Below are 26,411 nucleotides of genomic sequence, written 5' to 3'. Positions count from 1 at the left end.
ATACTACGCAAGGGTAGGCGAAAGTTACAGTGGACAATATCCAATGGATCTACCACAACCGGAAAGAACGACGGGAGAAATGATCAGAAACAAAAGTGGCGAAGAATCGCGAATTTCATATGGAACTATGACGAAGTACGACAACGATCATTTCCTCACAGTCAGAAAATTTCAACACTTTCGAGAAGGAAACTCATTACATCCACGAACTTTTATTGGTCAATTCCGAGTAGGATTACCAGACCACTGGACGCTAGCACACAAATTAGACTTTATATGTGCACACATGTCAGGAACAGTCGCAGAAACCATGCAGAATGTTGCAGCGACATGACGATCGTACGAAGATTTCAGAGAGAAGTTTCTCTCACGATATTGGTCCAGCGAAGCACAGAACAGAGTGAAGTACGAATTATTACAGAACCCATATTTTGAAAATTCAGGAGAGAAGAGTCCCGTGAAATTTTTCGAATTAATGGCAAAGAAAAATCAATGTTTTGATGTACCATACAGTGACGGAGAGTTGATTAAATTATGCGTGGTGAAGCTACCATTGAAATACCAGCAATCATTAGTAGGTCGCGGAGGCAATGACGTCGAAGCATTTAAAGGTATTCTAAGGGAACTGGAGTTCATATTTTCGGAAGATGATGCAAGAAAAAGACGAAGCGCACGTGAAAACCAAAGAAAAAAGCAGTGGAATCCACAAGACACAGTACGAAGAAACAATAATTATGAACCACGTGATAACTTCGCACCAAGAAATGACAATAGATTTCAACAAAGAACCGGTTATGGATTTAGAAGAGAATATGGCAACAACTGTAATTCACCCAGGAACGGCAACAACTATTACAGAGGGAATAACGACAACCGGAACGGGTACTGGAGAACCAATACACCGACAAATTATCAACAATGAAACCACTATCAACAAGCTGAACAAGAAAAGATAATACATATAGAAGAGGTGGAGGTAAGACCACCAAACCCCGATAAACGTTCGAATTGACAGCTAAGCGCCCATGCCAAAGAGAATGACGCACCGACCCAGGACAATTGCAGCACCTTGAACAGAGAAGTAAACATCTTATCACGAGAAGAGAAGAAGAAAGAAACAAATCCGCAGGGACCAGATGAAAACGAAGACAAGAAAATAACAATATCGTGTTGGGACGAAATTAATTGGGAGAATACTGACGAGGAAGATGAATTACCAGAGGCATGCACGACGAATGTAGGAGGAAAGGACGAAGTAATGAGTATTGCAGAGCTATTTGAGATGGAAACCAGGGAAAGCGAATTCAATGAGGATAATGCGCAGTCGACAGAAGTCGAAAATAAGTTAAGAGTGGGCACACAACCCAACGTATATAATGAAGGAAGTTATGAAGCGATAATTAGAGCATTTAGATGCGATTATGTGGAAGTAGCGACGAAGAAGCAGAAGATAGACGAGGATGAGAAAAAAATAGAAGATGTTGAAGAAAGCGTAAATGAAGGAAGAAATAGAGAAGAGGAAATAAAAGAGAGAAGTAGCAGTCGAAGCTTATCCTACAGAAAGTTCGAATTCACAAGGGAAATTCCTAAAAAGACTCATGTATGATTCAGCGGAGGATTCGTTGATGCAAGAAGAAGAAGAACAGAACCAACCCTTTCAAATTCAACCAATTGTGAAGGCCATGGTAAAGCATATCCCAGTCAATACTGTAATTGATAGCGGAAGTGAACTGACTGCGATCTCAGAAAATTTATTTATGCAGTGTAATGCCAATGAGGAATTGCCAGTTCTGAAAACGCAAAAGATTAAAGTAAGAGGTCCTATTAGAAACAATGCTGCGGAAGTTACGAGACAAACAAGGTTAACTCTTTCGTGCTAAGGTCAAAAGATCGAAGCCAACTTCGTGATTATACCTAAACTAACTGTAGATTTGATTATAGGTGCAGATTTTTTAAATGAGAAACGAGCCATAATAGATATGGGGAAAGGTAGCGTAACATTCGGGAATGTCACACTTCTCTTTGAGCAAAAGCTAAAATTAGAAGGAATACCAGTTATAAACAAACAATTAAGAACGACGCGAGATAAAGAGGATGAAGAATTAGAATGGTATGCACGAAAGGGGGAATCGACTCAACTCATGTTAGAAGTCCATAAAGAAATCGAATAAAAATTGCAAGAAGTTCAAGGTATTTCGGAACACAGTAAAAGAGAATTAGAGGGTATTTTACGAGATAAAGCAGAGGTATTTTTACCGAAGACTGGCAGTATTAAACACTTTCAGTACAAGTTTGAAGTAAAACAGCACAAACCATTTAGAGTGCCACCCTATACAATCCCATTAAGCTACAGGAGTAAAGTATTCCAGGAGATATCTAAAATGTTAGATGACGATATTATTGAACCAGCTACCTCCACATATAACAGCCCGCTCCATATTGTACAAAAACGAGATGGGAGCATCAGGTTAGTGCTTGATTCCAGACAGATCAACACAATCATAATCACTGAGACAGATCGCCCAGAAAAATTAGAGGAATTGATACAAAACTTCCACGGTGCTAAGATATTTTCATCAATTGATTTACGGAGTAGTTTCTGGCAAATAAAATTGGCCCCAGAATGTAGAAAATTTACAGCATTTATCGTATTCGGTAGATGTTACCAGTTTAAACGATTGCCATTTGGTTTAAACATATCATCAGCAGCGTTTATTAGGGGATTTAATACTAAACTCAGTCGTGAAATTTTACAAAAAATTACTTGTCATGTTGATGATGTGATTATAGCAGAATCCACTTGCGAACATCACAACGACACATTAAATCAGTTTTTACAGATCATGAAAGAGCATGGGGTCACAGTAAATATAACAAAATCCAAATTTGGAAGGCGAGAGGTCAAATTTCTAGGACACATAATTTCAGAGAAAGGGGTAATGCCCGACCCAGAAAAACTAATGGCAATCAAAGAATTCTGTACTCCATATAATAAGAAAACTCTCAGAGGATTTCTAGGTCTCACCAGATTCTATAAAAAAATTATTTGGATCGACTCTCTCGCAACACCACGCCTATGTGCATTGACTGGAAAAAATACGCCATGGATATGGGATCAACAAGCCAATGAAGAATTTTTAAAAGTGTAAAACGCCCTAACAACAGCACCGATTTTAGCATATCCTGATCTAACACAAAATTTTTGTATGGTCACTGATAGCGCTAAAACAGGTTTAGGAGTTATTTTATTCTAAGAATACGAACAGGCAGGGCTAAGATCATATACAACATATGCATTTCCCAGTCGGGTACTCACGAAAAGCGAGAAAAACTATTCAGTCACGGAGCTGGAAGCATTGGCCATTGTATGGGGCTTCCAACGTTTTCGATACTTCCTATTCGGAAGAAAAACAAAAGTATACACTGACCACAAAGCATTAGAATTTCTGTTATCCGCCAAACTAACTCATGGGAGGTTAGCCAGATGGATGTTAATACTACAAGAATTTGACTTCACTATTACACACATACCAGGACCAGCGAATGTATTAGCAGATGCTTTATCACGATATCCACAGGGTGCATCCCATAACAGGTTTGGAAGCAGCAGAAGACCAGTTTACAATGTACTATATGAAACAAGTACCTTTCGAAAACTACATTACGACAGCATTGAAAAACATAGGCAAAGGACAGGACAAGGATCCCGAAATACTAGGAATCAAACACAAGTGGAGAAGAAAGGATTTTTCAGACATTCGACAGCACTATCTCGTAAAAAACAATGTTTTATTTTTTAGACGAAATGTTGCAACGAATGAATGGTTAATTTATATCCCAGATGAACTAATTAATAAGTACATATGGTATACACATTTAAGTAATGGCCACTTTGGACCAAAGAAATGCTTTTTAAAAATAAAACAAACAAGCCATTTTCCTAATATGGAAAAACGAATTAGAATAGTATTAGTCAAATGCAAAAAATGTATGAGGGCTAAACACGTCACTTTCCAAACCAAGCCACCTATGTTTCCAATAATCCCTAAAAGATTAAAACAAATAGCGGAAACAGATTTGATGTGGCCCCTCCCACGCACAAAAAATGGATATATTTTCATATTTGTCGCTTTCGAACTTACTTCTAAATATGTTACCTTGACACCATTAAAACGGGAAACAGATCTTACTATAAGTAAAGCATTTAGACAAGATTTTCTCAGACAAGTCGGTTGAGTGGAACGAAAAATTTCGGATAATGGCCCGCAATACAAATCAGTGCAATGGCAGAACACGTTAAAACAACACAAAATAAAACCCATCTACATATCTAAGTACAAACCTAGCGCAAATCCAGCAGGACGTTCTATGAAGGACATAGGCACTTTATGCCGATTATATGCAGGCAAAAGACACAACACTTGGGATATATACCTTAAAGATTTTCAAGAAGTAATAAATGAAATGCCACATAGCACTACACTACTACCTCCAGTTACTGTACTTAAAAATATTGAACCCCCAAACATAACCAGAGAAAATATTAGATTCCCTATTGTACCACGTAGACAGCACAAACAAGTCATAGCAACAGCACTCTCCAACATCAGAAAGGCAGCCATTAAAAGAAAAGAAAGAGGAGATAGAACAGCAATTAAAAGAACATTCTCAGTAGGCCAGAAAGTATTTGTAAAAACACACCATCTCTCCAGCAAACAGAAACACAAAATACATAATTTTTACGCTGCATACAAAGGACCTGTCATAATTAGCCGAATTGCTCATGATAATTCTGTGGAACTAATGAACCCAAAAACAGGCAAAACCTTAGGACTTCACCATGTGAGCCATATCAAAAATTTTGAAGATTAATTTTATTACTGGTAAATAATCAGCACAATATTTCAAGATTATGTTGCAGATAAGATCGCTAGGAGAAAGAAGAATGAAGGGAGAGGAAGGTGGGAAAAAGAAAGTAGTTTCAATAAAAACAAAAACAAAAATAACACCAATAGTACCATAGATTAAGGTGAAGGGATAAAACGTAGATAGTCTAACAGCATGAAATACTAAAATGCTATACACCACGACACTACACAAAAATAAGAAACGAATTTGAGGATTCTTGTAGAAGTTAAGACTCAAAATATCTTAGAATTGTAACATGGAAAGGGCACCAAAATTTGTAAAGCTTTTAAGAAGGCGTAAAACAAAGTAGATACTAGACATATGTTAGATGATTATAAGTAAAACTTTTTGTAAGAACCATTGTAAAAACTCCAGCAAGGACGAGATGCAATGACCCAAAAGTTGCAACGCGAGAAGTATCAAGAAGGAAAAGGACGTAATTAGCAAGACACAATTCCTACAAGGCAGAAGCGTCAAGAGAAGGGAAAGGTCAGCAAGACCAACAGAAGGCCCTTGTAGCCGAAGTGGGCAGTAAATAAATCTGCTGCCAAGCTGAACTACAGTGTGGCGGAACCCTGGTGGGACAGAACACGGAACCACACAGTGGCGGAACCCTGCAGAGACATGACAGGACACCGAACACCAAAAGGGTCTCGGAATGCCCCCACTCAGCAGAGCGAGCAAAAAATGGCCTGACGAGAAGACCGCTTGGGCAAGCCACCACTGCCAAAAAAATATGTGTAAAAGTCACACTACTGCTATTAAACAGCACGCTGATGCACGAAACTGAAGAAAATTTCCACAAAGTAAAAATGACACGCCCAAACAATTTATCAAGCTGTTACTAAGAGGAGAACTTCAAAGCGACTAGTTATCAATAAATATTTCCATATCCTGCCCAGAGAAGAACCAAGAAGCAAGTAAGAAGCAGAGAAAAAGCAGGAAGAACAGAACTTGAAGATTCGCAAGATTAAGACCAAGAATGAAGATGGGTGAAGAATGGACGACATACCTTCCCAAATCCCTATCCTATTGTAAACTAGTCATCTGCGAAGTATTACAACGAAAAACGAACGCTTTCAGCGACACATAACGATGACTTTCACGCCTACAAAGCCAGTAAACCACGAGATTCTGCACTCACAGCTCCATTCTATTATGGGACCTCCACAACAGCAACACACACTTGCAAAGCCAACAAGGAACGACGAACGAAGCTGTACATCAAATACTTGCCCACATCCATCTTGCTCAAGTCCATCATCTTCGTGCTAAAAACATTTGTCAACCTCATGGTTAAACATTCATAGGATTGTGTGAATGTGTGAAATCATATTATGTGATGTAGGAATTGTGCAAAAGAAACATGTGAAAAACTAAATAAGTTAAGCACACCAGACAGCTAATAAACTACAAAATAACAGTCATTGGCTATGGACTTAAGTAAAAAATAGACTATCGATAAAAATAAGTCATTAGTTCTGAAATGGACAGTATATAAAGAACAAAAGTAAGGCATAATAAACACTAAAACTATATGCCACTTATTTTCTCCTCATAAAAATAAAAGAATAACTATATTTTACTTATTTTCTCCTTATAAAAACAAAGAATAAAAAATTATCTTGTTGTATGTTTTCCCTTTTTTTAAACATTTGTACCATTTGTTAGGATAATATCTCAATACTTGTGCATGTATATTTCTTTGTCAGAGCAATTCTTGGAAATAATTCTTATTTGTTAGTGTAACAATGTTGAAATGAGTGTCTAGAAAGAAAAACATTTTACTTGTACCTGATATTTAGAAAATGTGTTAGGAATAGATTTTACTTAATTACTACATTTATAAAAAACAATATTTCTAAGAAAATCGGTGTGAAAGACTCCTCACTTTCGATAACAAACTTCTTAAAAAACAAACTTCACAATTAAATAAAGAAAGAAAATAATTAAAAAATAATAATTATAATAGAATAAAAATAGTCTTCCCTTGTCAATATTAACATATTTTTGATAATAATGTGGAAGAATATAAAAATAGAAATTAGTAATACAAACTAGCATAGAACAGAATAACGTGGCTGAACAGTAGGCAACGAAATTTAGATAACAGAATAATTTTTGACTGGCTTAGGCAACGATTCAATCATTGCGTAACTTCAGTACAAAAATTAAGTTCGAAGGGTGGTGATATGTAAGGTGTCAGGCAAATCCAACACCTTCCATGAAAACCCTAACATGATAAGCAAGTCCAGTAGTATGTCACATAGCTCCGAATAAATCGTGAAATTAAATTAACCAAAGTAATACGAGTAACGAGTGAGCAAATGGAATACCACAGACTAACACAAGAATGCCTAAATGCATGTCATACCTTCCCACCGTGAGACAGACGCAGTTCCGAGGGGAGAAACGAGAACAGAAGCCAAGAGCAGAACCGTGTTAAGCTGAAAGGCCCTACGATAAGGGACGGACACCCACGTTGCCAGGACCACCCCCCAGCCCATGTTAAAAGCTAGAGCCCTCCAGAAGAACAGTATAGATCTTACTATAACACTAAAAGGGCCACCCCAGCCGCAAGTTTTAGCGTGAGACTTTCTCGCGTCTCTGTTACGTCAGGACCAACCCCCAGCCCATGTTAAAAGATAGAGCCCTCCAGAAGAACAGTATAGATCTTACGATAACACTAAAAGGACCACACCAGCTGCAAGTTTTAGCGTGATACTTTTTCGCGTCTCTATTACGTTGCAAACTTTAAAAACATTGCCCCACCACGAAAAGTATAACGTTTCTCATTGGATAGACAGAATTTTTGTAGGTGGAGCTTAAGGTTAACATTGAGACCCTGATTGGTCAGATGAAAACACAGCCAGATAGTTTTTTTTAAAACCAACTTCGGTAAATTGTAGTAAGGAGAAGTTTGGAGAGAGTTGCTTCCGAGACGGCGAGGTGAGTGGAGCTGTGCTGCGCGCCACCCCCTGACGAACACCGACAAGGTAATGAACGCACGCGATGCCGCATAACAGCGCATAAAGCTTCACTCAGAACTGCAGAAGTCTCATCTGTTACACCCCCTTTTTGCGTAATACTAGTGTCGATCGTCAATTAAAGCTCATGGTGTTCACATTTGCCACTTGAAGTAAAAATCTGAAACGCGATGATTTTTCTGTTATATAGTGATTGAGAAGCCACATCAGCCACTGTAATTTACGACAAGTTAGATAAGTAATTAACGATAATTGAGGGTCACTGTAGACCATTTTGATAGTTTTCTCTTTTGTGAAACTTAATTTAAACCTTGATTATAGATGTGATACGGCATAGGTCATCCTTCGATCCATTGTAGAACTTGGAAACCCATTCAGGGAATAATCGTTCACATTTTTGTTGAACGCAGTTGGTTTTTACCATCCTGTATTAAAACATTTCCTTTTATCAATAGTGCAATTTATAAACAATGTTTTGTGAGTAGAATAAAATTTCCAATGGTAAACTTAACTGCTTTTTCGACGTTATTTTACCAGCTAACTAAAAATAGGAAAGCCTTGAACCCCATCCACTAAATTTAGGAAAGCCTTGAACCCCATCCACTAAATTTAGTTAGTATTAAGATTCTTTTACAGGGAGTGCAGTGGAGCTGACGCTGAAATCATTAAGTGTTTGGTTATATCATCGCTAGTCTCACTGAACTCTTCTGAATTCTACATGTCATGTGTGGTCTGGCGTCTCCTTACCAGCAACAGGTCCCAGGTTCAAACTAGTCAATTCCCTAAAAAACACGCTCAGAGCGTCGTTGCGCGAAAGTGGTAGGGAGACACGATATAGAACAAACAGAAACCACGCAGAATGTTAGAAAACTCTTGAAACCCGAAAAAGATTCACTAAAAGCTGTATCTGGAGCACAGTTCTGTACGAGCGCGAAACATGGACAATGGGGAAAACAGAAACGACATGATTACAAGGCTTTGAAATGAAGTGTTACAGGAGGCTGTTGAGGTGGATTGATTGATGAAGAAGCCCACAACGACACAATATGAAACAGCGTCTAATGAAGCAGATAATGAAACAGTAGCTGGAAACAGTAGCTGAATGGATGTCAGAGGGAAAGAATCGCAGGAAAGGGCTGGATACGGGGCTGCATAAAGCAGATCGTCGATCATGTGGTTCAAGATGAAGACAATAGCCGAGAAGTGACACGGATAGAGAACTGCGTCAAATCAAAGTAGACACAAAAGGACACCACTGTGACCAGAGCCGAAACGTTGGTTTCATAAATAATATGTTTTCTCCCGCCACCCCTCCGTCTTAGATTTTTTTTTTCTGCATGGGCGGTATCATACCCAGAAAACCTTCATGTTAATTGACGCTTGCGGAAGCCTACGCAGTAATACAGCTAGGGCTGAAGGTCTGACGCCGGAAACAACAGTGAAGGGGCTCTGGCAGAAGTGTAGGTAGTGCGTGTGGATAGGGCTGTTGTTGTTTACGACGAAAGTTCAGAATTGAACTGGGACAAGTCCATGAACACCAGTTTTGCGACGAAGGGCTAGAAAGGTAAACCAGTGGAATTAATTAACCGTGTGATTGAAATCATTTTTATGGATTAGGTACGTTAGTATTCAAACGATCTACTAACTCATTACAGTTGTTATGCTATATTATATCCACTAACACATTACAGCTATTATGCTATGTTATATCCACTAACTCATTACAGTTATTACAATGTATAAATCTATATTACTAAACTACTAAAACGATCACCCACTCCTAATTGCGGGTCACCTAGCTCACAGCATCCAGGGGCAACAAAAAATGTTTTTCAGTACTTCATATAATTATTTGACGAATTTAGAAACGGAAAGTTCTGTCATACTTTACTCTAGGAGGTATAACCGTACGGTAAAAGCGTAAGACAAAAAGTGACGGAGTTGGAAACTGCGGTTCCAGGGTGATTCGGCTGTACCTGCTCATGTCGTTTTATGCAACCTCAGTGTTACACCCGGCCTTCATAAACCACGCACGAGATTTTCATATTCTCTCCCTTGCAGTGTGCAAACGATTAGTCCCGTAGGAAAGATAAACAGGATCTTATTGTGGGGAATTTAATGTAGTTAAATTTTGTACTGGGATAAGTTCTCGCTAGCGGTGGTAGTTTTTGAGTTATTCAGGAAAAAGTACAGAGGTGACCCACACTCAGCCCCACCAGTCAGGATTTCTAGTGTGTTGTTCATGGCACTCCCTTCTACCACTGTACAAAAATTTGAGACTGCACCGACTATTTCCCACATGCGACCTTTTTTGGTGTTCATTGACAGGCCCCCGTCGTAGTCGATCACTTACAAATAGTAAAACTGACGTTTCTGTAAATTTTACCTAACACTCTTGTGAATTTTAACAGCGTAAAATGAAGAATTACATCGTTATATTCTTCAGGCCTTCTGGCTACGAAACTGGTGTGACTGTAAGGGTTAAGTTTGGATCGAATTGTCAACGCAATTAGTTTTAGCGTAACGTTTATAAAAGTCGTGTTTCTTTCATTACTTTCACGGGAATATTTAAATTAATAATGTTAACGAAATAGCCGACTATGCTGGTGGCGTAACAGTCCAGTTGATCAGAAAATGTCGAACATCGGGAATACTTCGTGTAGTCGGAAATTTTTGTTCAGAGGTAAGAGGGAGTGCCACGAAAACACACTCGAAATTCTCACTGGTGAGGAACGAGTGTTGGAGTGAATGTGCGTTTGAAGGTCACTTTTGTACGGTTTTCTTTAATAACTCGAAAACTGAGGCTTCCAGCGAAAACATGCCCTAGTGCGAAATTTAACCACATAAAATTTGCTACAAAAAGTACTGTTAATTTTTTTCCATTTGCGCATAGCGAGCGAGAGAATATGAAAATCTTGTGTGCGGTTTACAAAGGCGACATATAACATTGCGGGTCGCATAAAACGAAATCGGTAGCTGAGTCACCCTTGAAGCGGCGTGGTAACTCATGGCGCACAGATTCTCCACACTATATTCATCTTGTATTAGAGAACGAGAACGATGGGCTACTTCTAACAAACTTTAAACATAATTTCAAACTTCTTAGAAACCATTCCTCGGTGACACCCCCCCCCCCCCCCTCCACCAAAAAGAAGAAATTATTAAAGAAGAAAGCTTACGTCTTACTACATTTTCGCTGTTCATGCAATAAAACTTCAGCATCAGACATTAATTTAATACGTCTTTACCGCTGACTCTATTCACTACACATTTTTCAGACGGTATCAACATGTGCTACTGCATCCACCTACAAAATTATCTCATTGCACTACACATATCTCAGGAGATATGATATAATAAGGATTGACATCCGTGAAAAACTATCTTTTCTTAAACGAAGTGCAAATTACCTATGCTACAGTGATTAGTGATCCAGTGTATGAAGCTGTATAGTACACGGGTGTCTGATACCTTAAGGACTGCCGGTCGGAATGGCCGAGTGGTACTAGGCGCTACAGTCTGGAACGGCGCGACCGCTACGGTCGCAGGTTTGAATCCTACCGTGGGCATGTATGTGTGTGATGTCCTTCGGTTAGTTAGGTTGAAGTAGTTCTAAGTTCTAGGGGCTGATGACCTCAGAAATTAAGTCCCATAGTGCTCAGAGCCATTTCAACCTTAAGCACTCGGGGGAGGGCTACTGGCACCCACTAACCCATTAAAATTATTGCTTGGAAGGATAAAGATTAACGATGTACATGACTTGTATCACTTTCCTTACGAATATTGATTTTATGCAACAAAATAAATAAAACATTATTTCTTATTACGACACAGACCTTTCATATTCCCCGTTTATCTAGACTGGTGCTTAGAAACCTTGTAACATTATCTCAGTTTTTGCTACTACATACTCGTATTAATTATCACCAACGGAAAAATGCTCCTATCGGGACACAAAAAAGGCGGATATGCTCCTGTTTATTAAAAGACTCTGACCGGAAAGAGGGTTACCAGGTGCCTAATTCTGCCTTCCTCAGCACCTTCAAAAACGTACCCAAAAATTTTGACATGCGACTATATTCGCGCTCGTTCTAACACGCAACTCACCTTTCAATTCCACAAGCCCTGTAAATGTAACTCGTACACACCCACAAACCCATCGCTGAAAGTCGCTCTTACCCATCCACTCCCATTCGCCCACCCTTACTCATTCATTCAGCTCCATTGTTTGTGAGCCTCTAATTGTCGCTGTCCCATCTCACAGCCAGTCTCCTTCGTTCTTTCCTACTAATACCGTCTCCTTTTTCTGTCTCCCTCTTGGTCTCTCTTGCTGCTACTATCTCATTCATTTCTTCCCACTGCTGCTGTCTCTTCTCAGGGTCACTATCTCTCTTCCTCGTTTCCACTGTTACAGACTTTGTATTTCATTATCATTGGCTCTCACCCACCTCCACTTCCTCTTTCTCTCCAACTGACACTGTCTTCTTCACTCTTTTCCTACTACTGTTCTGTCACTGTCATCTATTTCCCACTACCACTTTTTCCCGATCTTTCTTTCACACTACCTTTGTCTCCTTTGCTCTTTCTGTACTATAATTGTGTACTGTTTTCTTATGGTCTTCACTGGAGAGACTGGTTTGATGCACCTCTCCACACTACTCTATCCTGTGCAAGCCTCTTCTTCTCCGAATAACTACTGCAGCTTGTATCTTTCTGAATCTGCTTACTGTATTCATCTCTTGCTCTCCCTCTACAATTTTTATCGCCACAATTTCCTCCAGTACTAAATTGTTGGTCCCACGACGTCTCACAATGTGCCCTATCTACCGATCCTTTCTTCTAGTCAGGTTGGGCCACAAATTTCTTTTATGCCCAGTTCTGTTCAATACCTTCTCATTAGTTACATGATCTACACGCTCAATCTTCAGCATTCTTTTGTAGCTCCACTTTTCAAAAACTTCTGTTCTCTTCTTGTCTATTTTCTGAGAAGACTTCCTATATTATATATATATATCTATGTATATATCTTTATTCGATTTAATAGATTTCTTATCTTCAGAAACGTTTTTCTTGCCATTGCTAGTTTACACTTCATATCCTCTCTACTTCGACCGTCATCATTTACTTAGCTTCCCAGACAGCAAAACTCATCTACTACTTTAAGTGTCTCGTTTGCTAGTCTTATTCCCTAAGCATCACCTGATTTAACTTTGTTGCATTTCATTATCCTTGTTTAGAAATTGTTTATGTTCATTTTATATCCTCGTTTCAAGACACTGTCCATTCTGTTCCACTGCTCTTCCAGGTCCTTTACTGCATCTGACAGAATTACAATGACGTCGGCAAACCTCGCAGCTTTTATTTCCTCTCCATGGATTTTAATTTCTTCTCCAATTTTTTTCCTTTACTACTTGCTCAGTATACATATTGAATAACATTGGGGATGGGCTACAACCCTGTCTTATTCCCTTCTCAATGACTGCTTCCCTTTCGCGCCCCTCGACTCTTATAACTGCCGTCTGTTGTCTGTACAAGTTGCAAATAACCTTTCGCACTCTTTATTTTACCCCTGATAACTTCAGTATTTCAAAGAGAGTATTCCTGTCAGCACTGTCGAAAGCTTTCGGGAAGTCTACAGATGCTACTCGTATAAACGTAGTTTTGCCTTTCCTTAACCTGCATTCTAAGGTAAGTCGAAGAGTGAGAATTGCCTCACTTGTTACAAAATTTCTCTGAAATCCAAACTGATCTTCTCCAATCAATAAAATTCTGCTGGGTTTGAGGGCGCATTGTCATCTGTAAAACTCCGACGTTTCACCGACTGTTGCAAGGCGCCTTCTTCAGGGTGCATTGCTTTCCAAGATTGGCTTCTACCAGTTCTTCCTTTCTTCTGTAAATAATTCCCGTTAGTATTTTGCAACCATGGCTCATTAAACTGATTGTTCGGTAATATTCACACTTGACAACAAGTCAGATGGAGTTATTGCATTATTTTTGACGTGTGAGAGTGTTGTATATGACGACATACACAATAATAAAGAGAGGTGGACTACAGGGTGATGCGGGAACTATGGTCATAGGGAAGGAGCATGAATCATTAGCAAACAAGTTAATACAACAAACATAAGGTTTTACTTAACTTTTATTTCTCCAAGTGTACGAAGACTCAGTACAAATAATGCAGCACGAATCAGAGTCGAGCTCAGCAATAACATTGTTGTATACATAGTTCCGCGTAGTCAGCACGTACACAACTTTCCCAATAGAGCGCGCCCTGCTAAACACAACAGTGCAGGCACAGCGCTCGTCTGTCTCCGCACTACGAGATGGCGCTGTCTTAGAGACAGACCAAATTCTGCTTCCACCGATCCGCGTATTAATATGTAACGCAGCCAATGAGATTGCTGCTAACGTAGAACCTTTTCTTCTCGCGGATCACACTCGCGCGGTGATACCTGAATGCGTGAGGTATTATAACGAGTGTACAGACCTCCGATTAGTCAGTCTGCATTAGTCTGCATTTGTCTGTAGTCAAGTTTCAGTCTGCGCCTAATAAGATTACCATATTCCTGTACATAGCCATGAAGAGAAATGTATAGACACTTTGTCAAGTATCAGAGGTATGTGAGAATAAGATTAATGTACCAAGACCAAAGGAACTTCAGATTGTCAATGAAACGTCCCCTTTGAACAATTATACATGACTGTGCTTAAACTGACACACAATATTTTGTTAGCGCAACGCAATCTGACTTTCAAAATTCCCTACAAAAGAATGACCCTGACTAACGTTAAACTATACCTTTCACAAATCACTTACCTCACAAAAATCTTCGCTGCTCAAGCTACTGCAATACAGCGAGCGCCACTACTGCCAGCTAAATAAAAGATTCAAACTATGGAAGGCACTAACTACTGATAGGGATAGTTAGCAAATGAAAGATATTAATAGAGAACGAACAATGTATTTACCTTGATATCATCATATATAAATATAGCAGTTCATGACAAATTTCAAAACTCCGCCATCTCTCTCCCCACATCCACCACTGCTGGCGGCTCACCTCCAACTGCGCAACGCTACGCGCTGTTCACATCCAGCTGCCGCTGCCCAACACTACAATGGCAGACAACAATGTAAACTAGCCACAGACTGCACACAGCACAGCCAGTGATTTTCATATTGAGCGCTACGTAACGTTGCCAATAAGAAAACATAAACAGCCTACTTACATAGAGAAAACATAAACAGCCTACTTACATAGCCCCCATGCTCCCCACAAAAAATTTTACAAATTTTTTTTGGGCAGTGGCCAATAATGATTTGATAAAATTTTTCATAATTACAATAACAAAGAAATCAAATGCACACACTTATTGATACAATGTTGGTCAAAAGCTTAAATTTTCTCACAGTCCATAAAGATAGTCCTGATCATTCATCATAATAGCAATTACAGGTTTTTTTTCACAAAGTCTCATTAGTAAAAGAAATTGCACACAGTGGATTTCCATGCAGTCTTGAAGAAGTAGTGTTGTCCTTCCAACGGAAAGACAGTGCTGACTCTTGACATGCTGACAGTTAATGGGCCACAATGGAGCAAACCCACAGCAGAGTCATTCGAAGTTTTGAAGAATATTGGTAGGTAGGTCATCACAGAGCAGACCCACTGGAGTCCTGGTAGAGATTGTGGTATTGGTGGGCCACCAGAGGTGCAGACCCACTGTAGTCCTTGTAGAGATAATGGTATTGGTGGGTCATCAAAGATGCAGACCCACTGTAGTCCTTGTAGAAATAATGGCGTTGGTGGGTCATCAAAGATGCAGACCCACTGTAGTCCTTGTAGAGATAGCCAGCAGCCATCTGTTGTGACTGTGCAGGTGCACAATCACCATTGAAGAGTCTTGCGGATGATATAGCAAGTCCATAAACCACCACTTGTGCACTCACAAAGTTTTTGAAATTGTCCTTAGAACCAGCAATACTGTTATCCAGTCCCTTGCTGAATTATTAACACACGTGCAAACACTAACAGTCCCTACTTCTCACATATTGTCCATATACTATGACCAACAGAAACGTGTGCAGTGAAATGTAACTAACAAGTTAATAATATCATGAACTGGTGACAATTACAATTTAATAACATAAGAATACAATTACAAAGGTACAAATACATCATTAAAGAACATAATAGTACAGATAACATTTGTAGTAATATGGGCTTTACAAAAGAATCGAAATAACATATACATCAGTGTTACAGGAATTATGACATGAGTACATACATAAAAGATCAGAGTAACTTTCGAAACATCAACTTCACACATGAGCATTAAACAGAACAGAATTAATAATATATAACATCTGTACAAAGTAAATAACATATTATTAATGCCAATTATATTCGAGGATAACAGTATTCCTCATCATAGTGAATGTAGCTTAATATTAAAAGAAGAAAAAAATTCTGTGAAATTACACAGAGACAGGAAGAAAACAAATACACAAGGGTACATAAACACGTAATGGGATAACACCAATAGGAAAGGACAGGGTTCGTTTTCAGTGTAACATTTGGTACTGCAGTCCAACCCAAAACTTCATATATCTTTCCTCTTATTTCATCCTTTGTTTCCACCAAAAAAAATTCTATCTAAGCATGCTTTCTGTATTTATATGTTCACACATTTCTTACCTCAACATTTATTTCCAAGAAAATCCTACCTAAACCTGTTTTCTGCACTTTTTTTTCGTATAACTTCTCAATGCATTTCTTCCAATTCATCGAAACTCATTCTCTTAGAGGCTACCCCCTCTTAAGCTAACTTAAATCTACTGAGCTCAGATGCTAAACTAAGGGACGAGGCAATGCAGCAGCACAAAATAAGTAATACAAACAACAATGACCAAAAAAATGGAAAATTGCAAAGCAAGCTACAGTAAATCTAAATTACCAAGCAATGCAACATTGCAACTAATATGAGCCAATGTGCAGCAACAAGAAAAATAAATGAGTAGTAAAATTGGCTTAGCAGAGTAACACAAAGTCAAATTCAGTAACACTACGCCTGGCAAACAGCAGTAACTTATACCTTAACATGACATAGCTCAAGCAGAAAAAATATTACAGTAAAAACAACAATGCAGATAAGGGAAATGTATATTCACATCTTAATATCTATGTAATTAAAGTGGTGCACCACAACAACTGATTGTAAAAAGAAATATTACCATGTACTTGAAAAGAAAATTACGTGTTACTGTTACTAGTTCCTTCTTATTGTTCTTTCCTTTCCAAGTGCTCCTTTTTTAAAGAATGTGGATCATAAAATAATTATTTAATAGATCTGTTGACAGAAAGTGTTCACATTAGCAAATGCATTTCATTTTATAAAAGCAATGCTGCAACACAGCTGGAAACCAGATATCAAATGAAATAAGCAACTATGAAAAGCAAAGCATAAAAATATCATTCAGTAGTCATGTGACATTTCATAAGTTAGTAGAAATTCTCTCAACTCTCATAGAAAGACGCTTGTCATAATCAGGTGTGCAGATGCAAAAATATTTCTTGTCATTTTATTAGGCATTTCAGTAAATATCATAAATTACAACCTCCACAGTATGCTTTCAACAAGGAAATGTCAGTAGCGTGGACAATGGCCTCCCCTTTTTGTCTACCTGTGCCGCCGAAAGGCTAATGGCTTTTTTTTTTTTTTTTTTTTTTTTTTTCGTGCGGCCGTCGCCCAGTTGGGTGCCCGCGACGCATTACGTGCAGGTGGTCACTTAACTTTCTTACGGAAATATTTACGACAGCAGTTTCCGCTACAGCGACAGTCTCACATAAAAATATTTCACAGGTCAAGAATTAGCGTTGCAAATCTGTAGAAACAAAATCCTATAAATATAAGTGTCCAAAAAAATTTTCGCCGGCATTGTGATACATTCACGCATTTACACACATTTCATAACTCTTAAAGTACGATTCTTGGTTTCCAACATCCTGTTTCACAAGTCGAGTCCCTACCCACTATTCATTACTCCTTACCTTATTACACATATACGTATCCATCGACACTCGTCAATATTTCGTCATTATAAATATGAAGCATAATCAAATAACTCATATAGCCTCAGCCTATTAATCATAAACATACCTCAGCAGCATAATACACATCGTCGTCGTAAAAATAACATCATAACACCTCAGTCAAATCTCAAAATCGTCGTAGCTTCCTCCAATAATTAAAAAAATTCTCTGCTCATGTCAAAAGTGTCATCTGCCTCAAACGTACTTTAAAAATCATGCTCTCATAGTATCACAATGGTTCCAAAAAAAAATATGAACAGTTTACAAAGTACAGACAAAATACAATTTCATAAGTGTGAAGTTATCCAACTCTGTAATTGCGTAAACATCTGTCACTGACGTAGTAAAAAAAAAAAATGTTTGTTTCTCTGTCAAATAATCAGATAGCTGTGTAATTGTGTGTTAGAGAAATATGGTACCGAAGTGTAAAGTTGTATAAGCAAATACCATATTAGCTAGGGCTCCTTGTGCTTGCCAAACACATGGTACACGAAGTGAGCGTGTACCCCCCCCCCCCCCCCCCTGAGGATAAATGTAATTATACTCCCAGGTGTTACAAATTACAGCAATGGAATGAAATGTATCACGGAAAACTTTCTTTGTAATTAAAAAAATATTTAAAAATAAGTGTTTTAAGTATAAGATTAATCACTCAAATGCGTGTACTGTAGCGCTAAACTGTGCATCTTGTCGCAACATAATCTCTGTGGAAGTGTCGTAGTTATCGTCCTCCGAAAGCTAAGTTCTGCAGAAGTCAATGTACTTACCACATGATAAACAAAAGTGAAATGCTTTGCGTATAGATATCGTAGTTATTATGCTTATTGGCGTGATGAAGAAAGTACTGTACAGTAACGTATTGTTATGCCACGAAAAAGGCTGTCTCATTGTTGCTATACCACAAAAGTTACTACTAAAACATGTTTTTCTTCCTAGAAGAATTCAGAAAACTGTGCAGATATAAAACAGATACACTGCAAAAGCAACATTGTAAATTGTCACTCATTAGTAGCATCGTGATAACATCGTGTAGCTGTCACATAAACTAACCACTGTGTCCTCTGGTATCTCACAGAAAGTACTTTAAACCCAGAATGTATTTTCAAGTAAACCAAAATGTTGCATTAAAATCTCATTAGCAGTACCAGTATGTGTCCTAAGTATGTAAGCCTGATAGTTGTTACGTAATCGTGCAACTAACAAGCAAGAATGTACAATTAACAACACTGTGTCGTCTGTTCATTATAACAATGCATTTGTAATTTCTGTTTAAATAAGTTCTCTTGGTTCTTGACTGGATATTTCACTTCAAACATTGTTACATGTTAACAGATTCTAAATCTGACAAAGCATACTAGAAATGTGAAGTGAAAAGTTTTATGGCAAAGACAAAGTTAAAAAGTAGATTATCTTTCAATAAACGGTTTTACATGTGAAATGTGGTGTAAACCTTTATTCTTCCTAGTACGCAGAGTTTCAACTTCAACGCAATTATCATGTGGTATACGTCGGATTCTGTAAGGTCCATTGTAAACTAGAAAGAATTTGTGACTCAAGTGTTTCTTCTTATGTGACAGTGAATGAGCTTTAATGAGAACTTTCTGACCAATATGTAATTTCTTTGCATTTGCTTTACCGTGTAGTTCTCTCCTTTTGTCTGCTGCAGATTTTATATTTTTAAGAGCCAAATCAATTATGTCTTTGTGTCGAAGTTTACGTGTATTCGGGAAAGGTACAAGCTCCCTGATTCTGTTCGGTGGTTCTTCATTCTTCAGTACAAGAGTAGGTGGTAAAGCAGTGGAATCATGAGGCATTTCATTCAGCACATTTTGAAATAATTGTAGATATCTGTCCCAATGCTGATGCTTTCTGTGACAATAAAGTCTGCAAATCTTATTGATTTCTTTCATAATCCGTTCAGACGGGTTGCAATGTGGTGAGTACAATGAAATAAAATCAGGTTTGATTTTATGATTCCGAAGCGTGCGTGACCAAACAGCAGATCTAAATTGCGGTCCGTTATCTGAAATGACTTTAGCAACATGGCCAACTTCACATAAGAAATTTTTAACAAAGGCGTTGGATACAGATCGTCCAGTGGCTTTACGTAACGGAGTGAAAGAAACAAATTTTGAAGTAAGTTCAACAGCGACTAGAACATACGAAAATCCATAGGATGTTCTGACAAGCGGTCCCAAGAGATCAACAGCAGCAAATTCTTTTAATTTAGAAGGAATAATAGGAAACAACGGAGCACGATGTGAGACAGTAGATGGTTTCGCCTTTTGACAAAGTTTACAAATAGACAAGACTCTTCGAATTCTTTTTTCCATATTGTTAAAATAACAAGTCGTTCGAAGAATATGATAACATTTTCGTGGACCAAAATGTGCGTAGCTGAAATGAATGTACCAAATGAGCTTATTAACAAAATCGTCAGGAATGCAAAGTACCCATAGCTTGTCATCAACAGTGCAGCGTTTGAACAGTATGTTGTTTCTAACCAGATAATAATGCCGAATCTGTGTGTGTGTCTTTTCATGCCATTTGCTCTTGATGTCTTTCCAAATCGGATCTTTATCTTGTTCATGAGCAATGTCCTTTAAAGATGTGGCGATGAAGTTTTCAAAGGCGACTTTCTGAATGTAAAGAATACTGAAATTTTTCTCGAGGTTGCCTTCTGTGGTACTTTTCTCAAGCCCAGCTGGTGCGCGAGACAGTGCGTCCGCAACAATGTTCTCCTTGCTGGGAATGTAGACTATTGTGAAGCGGAATTCTTGCAGAAACAATGCCCAACGTTTTAACCTGTCATGATTTAATTTTGAAGACATAAGAAATTGTAATGCACGATGATCACTGTATACTTTTACGTGCTTACCAGAAAGAAAGAAACGGAATTTGTTAAATGCCCAAACGATAGCTAAAGCTTCTAATTCAGTAACGGAATAATTTTTTTCAGATTTTGTTAGCACTCGGCTAGCAAAAGCAATGGTTTTCTGAACGGTAGTGTCATTTTCTATGGCTTCTTGAAATAAATGGGCACCAAGACCGACTTTAGAGGAATCCGTGCTAAGGCAGAAATCTTGTGACAGATCTGGATGAGCTAAGATTGGCGCGTGAAGTAACGCTTCTTTCAAAGAATTGAATTCCAATTGTGCTTGTTCGTCCCAGTTCCAAATAGTATTTTTTCCAGTGAGAGAACAAAGTTTTGGTGTAACAAGAATTTGCATATTCAGAAAACGACGGTAAAAATTTACGAGACCTAGAAAACTGCGGACTTGTCTTTTTGTGGATGGAACTGGAATGGCTCTGATTGCTTCTAACTTTTCAGGATCCGGCTGAATGCCTTCAGAAGAAATAATATGTCCCAAAAACCTCACCTTTGTCCTACCGAATTCAGACTTTTCCAAGTTAACTGTAATTCCAGATTCTGCAAAAATACGTAACAAACTGTTGAGCATGCGATTATGTAGTTCCCATGAAGCTTCTGCTATTAGAATATCGTCCACATATAAGGTGATGTGACGTTTTAAGAACTCAGGTAATATGGAATTTAGCCCGCGAATGAATGCTGCTGAAGAAATGTTCAAACCAAAGGGAAGTTTCCGAAACTGATAACAAACGCCGAAACAAAGGAAAGCTGTGTATTTTCTACATTCTGGATGAAGTTCGATCTGATAAAAGCTGGATCTGAGATCAATGGAAGACAACACTTTTACACCATTAAAATTTTGAAGAAGTTCTTCCAACGTTTGCGGCCTGTCTGTTTCAGGAATAATGATCGTATTGATTTGTCTCGAATCTAAGACAAGCCTGATCGATCCATTTTTCTTCTCAACAACATGTAATGGATTGTTGTATGAGCTTACTGCAGGCTCAATAATGCCCTCGTCAAGCATAGATTGTATTTCTGTTCTAACACGGTCCCTATAATGTGCTGGAATTACATATGGTCTAACACAAAATTTAGTATGCTCACGAACACGAAATTGGTATTGAAATCCCTTGATTGTTCCTGTTTTATGAGTAAAAACTGTGGAATGTTCTTGTAAAATCTCAAAAAGGTCCTGCCTATCAGTGTCATTACAATTCTCAATTGTTTGAATTTTATTCTGAATTAACTCATTAGTATCAAATGCGCCGTCGATATCACCCCTGTCAGTACTTGCAGAGTGATTGTTAGTGTCAAGTTCCGTCGAAAATTCCGAACTGTTGTCTAACAGAAGGTAAAGCCGATTAATTTCCTCGTCATGGTTTGAGAGCCAATCTTCAAATTTCAAAGCTACTGACTTACCTTCTTTTTCTAAACTTATTTCAGCATCGTGAAAGCTTAAGATTGCTTTGTATTCATTTAAAAAGTCTACTCCCAGTATAATTTACGTCGACAATAATGGAACAATAAGAAAGTTCATAGAGAAGCTGTGGCTTTGACAAAAGAATTCTAAGTTGGTTTGTTGGCGTACATCTACACTTTTTCCAATGATTGCACCTTGCAATTTAATCTTACGTAACGGAAGTGTGGGGCAATCGTTCGATTTGTTGCATTTGCTAAAGGCTGTTTCACTGATTACTGAAATGGGACTGCCAGAGTCAAGTACTGCCGTAAATTTTACGTCATTTACTGTAATGTGAATCACAGGATATGCAATGTTGTTATGTTTTACGTCGTGTTCTTGGAGTAAGATGTCCCTAATGTCTTCCATTTTTACGTAATTACTAGCTACGGCAGCTGCGTCGTTAGTTTCATAAGTACGTTTTGTTGCTGCCAGCGGTGTGAGTCATTGCCTATTGTCTCTTTGTTGGCGCGCGTCGTTATTGGGATTTGGAGACCTAACTTCTACAAATTCACCGTGACGAGAGGGCCCTGCTCTGTTTGAATCCCGCCAGTTCTGATGCAATTCAGGTCTGTCGTTACGATCATATCGTCTGTCGTCATGTCGGTAGATTCCATAGTTTCTTTCTTGTCGGTCACATGGTGGAGAATTTCTCCCTGAATCGTAACTGCGCGCTGGTCCGTTGCGTCTAAAGTTATTCTGTCTCCCTTGATAGTATTTATTTTGGTTCCCATATTGTCTGTTTCTCTTATTGTCTCTGTGATAGTCATTACCATGGAGAGGTGATCTTTCCCTGTAGTTATTACTACTCTGCCAACGGTTGTCATACGGGTGGTGTCTGTTTTGGTCACGATTTGTGTTGTGAGAATAGACTTGTCATGTCAAGTTATTACTTCTTTCATCGCGGAATTGCGACGGATGTGACCTGTAATTGTTGTGTTCCTGGTTTCGCGTTCCGCGATTGTCAGTGTCAATTTCTAATTCTTGTAAGAGTCCCTGAAATGCTTCAATGTCGTCTTTGCAAAGTCCTGCCAAAATAATATGTCGTAAATGTTCAGGCAGTTTGATTAAGCAAATGCGGATGAGTTCTGAGGGGCTGTATGGGTTTGAAAGATACTGATTCTTATGCAACATGTCTTCAAAATATTTCATAAGACTGGAAAATTCAGATTGTTCGAAACGTTTCATCATTATGATGCTACGTTTTACTCGGTCTTGTGTGGCTTAAGACCAATATGCTGAGAGGAAGGCATGGTAAAACTCTCCTTTACTGTGGCAATCGTGAATTACCGATCGCATTCTTACAGCTGGTTCATTCTCCAAGTAGCCACACATAAATTCTAATCTGTGTTCTAACGACCAGTTGGGAGGAAAACAATGCGAGAATTGATGGAGCCATGCTTGTGGATGAATGTCGTTGCCAGAATTCTTAAGTGTTTTGAATTTACGTGTAGTAATGAACAGCTTATAGTCAAAATCATCATGTCGGCGAGTCGCATATCGGTCATTGTTAGGTCGTGTCGGCCGTTCCATCTCAAAATTCGGTGCACATTGCCAATTTCTTTCATAACTTCCGAAATGCCCTGTGTTATTATTTTGTGGCTGTTCCGTATTTCTGTGTCCCTCTTCCCGTATTGGGGCGCGAGTATCCTCTGAAATACGTAATTCTTGTATTACCTGTGTCAGCTGATCTTGTACTTCCCGGATTTCTCTTTTGTACTGTGTATTGATTTGATTTTGATTCTGTTTGAATTTTCTAATTTGTTCATACTCTTCTGTGTCAGTGAAGGCTACAGGTCTTGTGTCATTCAGATCATCATCTACCTTTGTAGATAAGTTAGTGACCTGATCCGAAAGTTCGGCTACTTTCTCCGATAGTGAACACATTTCCTCAGTGTGTTTTTCTGAACCAAGTTTCAGAGTGTCCATTTGTGTTGAAATCGAATCTACTGTGTCCTTTAAGTTTTCCTGAGTTTTTGCAAGTTGCTTAACCGAATCGGTAGATGCAACTGAGTCAATTTGAGCCCACAAGGTCTCATGATTTTCATGAACAATGGTTTGCAGTTCTTTTATGGCTGCTTCGTGATTCTGTAATGCATTTTCATGCCGCGAAAAAATAGGTTGAAAATGCTCACAAATTTGTGTTTTTACGTCATTACAGACTTTTTGACATTTCGATTCAATGTTATGTAACTCAGTAGTTAAATCTTCACGTGTTTGTTCAAGTGTTGTGTCTAACTTTTGAAGATTTTGTTCCATTGTGTCTAACTGTTGCTGTGTTTGTCTCTGGTGTTGTTCCATTGTGTCTAACTTTTTAAGATTTTGTTCCACTGTGTCTAACTTTTGAAGCTTTTGCTGTGTTTGTCCCATTTGTTGTATTAATTGTAATAACAATGCATTGGTGTCTGAAACATGTTCCTCAGTGCTTTTCGGCAGTGAATTTACACCGGAAACATTCACATTTTGACAAGCAGAAAATGTGTCTTGACTTATTTGAGAAAACGGTGAGGATCCAAAACCTGAATCTACAGTTTTTGCGAGATCGTGTCGTGTCATTTCGGCTTCCTGAGGCGAGCTATTGCCGACCGATCGATCGATAATGCTTCCCTCTTCACTAATTGTTTCACTGTCCACGCCATTGTTTGACGCCCGCTCCATTTCCCTGTGCACAGTTACCAAATTACTACTTTGAACATTAGTAAATTCATTACTCTGCGGCGCTGATAAGCTACGCTCGTCGTCACTATTATTTCTCAGTTTAGTTTGGAGCCTAGTGTTACGTTTTTCACACGCCATCATTGTCACAATATTTCACACGATAACACAGAAAAGCACAATTTGAAGTGCAAAAATAGGAGAACACATTAACATAGCACTGAAAATAATATCTAGTTAATTGCAAGCGTAGCTGCGAAATACTTGGTGCAAATCTATATGCATGCCACAACTGTTTTACTGTACAACAATGAAAGGCTACAACTACAAAGGAGATTCTCTCTACAATTACGCGCTAGCAATAAACAAAAGCTACACTAAATACACAAACTACAAGAAAAAATCAGAAGATTCCAGTGAGGTATCCTAGGCTAAGGGTCGACATATGAAACGTCCCCTTTGAACAATTATACATGACTGTGCTTAAACTGACACACAATATTTTGTTAGCGCAAAGCAATCTGACTTTCAAAATTCCCTACAAAAGAATGGCCCTGACTAACGTTAAACTATACCTTTCACAAATCACTTACCTCACAAAAATGTTCGCTGCTCAAGCTACTGCAATACAGCGAGCGCCACTACTGCCAGCTAAATAAAAGATTCAAACTATGGAAGGCACTAACTACTGATAGGGATAGTTAGCAAATGAAAGATATTAATAGAGAACGAACAATGTATTTACCTTGATATCATCATATATAAATATAGCAGTTCATGACAAATTTCAAAACTCCGCCATCTCTCTCCCCACATCCACCACTGCTGGCGGCTCACCTCCAACTGCGCAACGCTACGCGCTGTTCACATCCAGCTGCCGCTGCCCAACACTACAATGGCAGACAACAATGTAAACTAGCCACAGACTGCACACAGCACAGCCAGTGATTTTCATATTGAGCGCTAGGTAACGTTGCCAATAAGAAAACATAAACAGCCTACTTACATAGAGAAAACATAAACAGCCTACTTACATCAATTGTAAATAGCATCCAGAATCAAGTTAAGTAAGGTTTATGATTGTTATTACTTTAATAAATGTGTGCGAAAATTAATCAAGTTCTGTTTAAAGTTGGTAACCGTCAATCTGCTACTCTAAGCGTGCAAGTGGCATTTCTATCGTATGACTTAACGGCAGAAGATAAACACACCACGATAAGACCACGAGACATATTGCTGACACTCGGCTACTTCACTAGAGCGACAAGTCAAATAATCTGATGGTGTGTGTACCGAAGATCTTACAGTACGCACACCACAAACATCTAGGATGAGGCTTGCTGTACTGAACACAGATGATGGTGTCGTAGCGATGAGGGTCCAAGTGCAAATGGGCCGAGTGGCTGCCGCTGGCCATCCTATATCGCGGCTGC

The sequence above is a fragment of the Schistocerca americana genome, chromosome 7 (genome assembly GCF_021461395.2).
Source record: "Schistocerca americana isolate TAMUIC-IGC-003095 chromosome 7, iqSchAmer2.1, whole genome shotgun sequence".
Taxonomy (NCBI): domain Eukaryota; kingdom Metazoa; phylum Arthropoda; class Insecta; order Orthoptera; family Acrididae; genus Schistocerca; species Schistocerca americana.
This window is presented reverse-complemented; position numbering follows the sequence as displayed.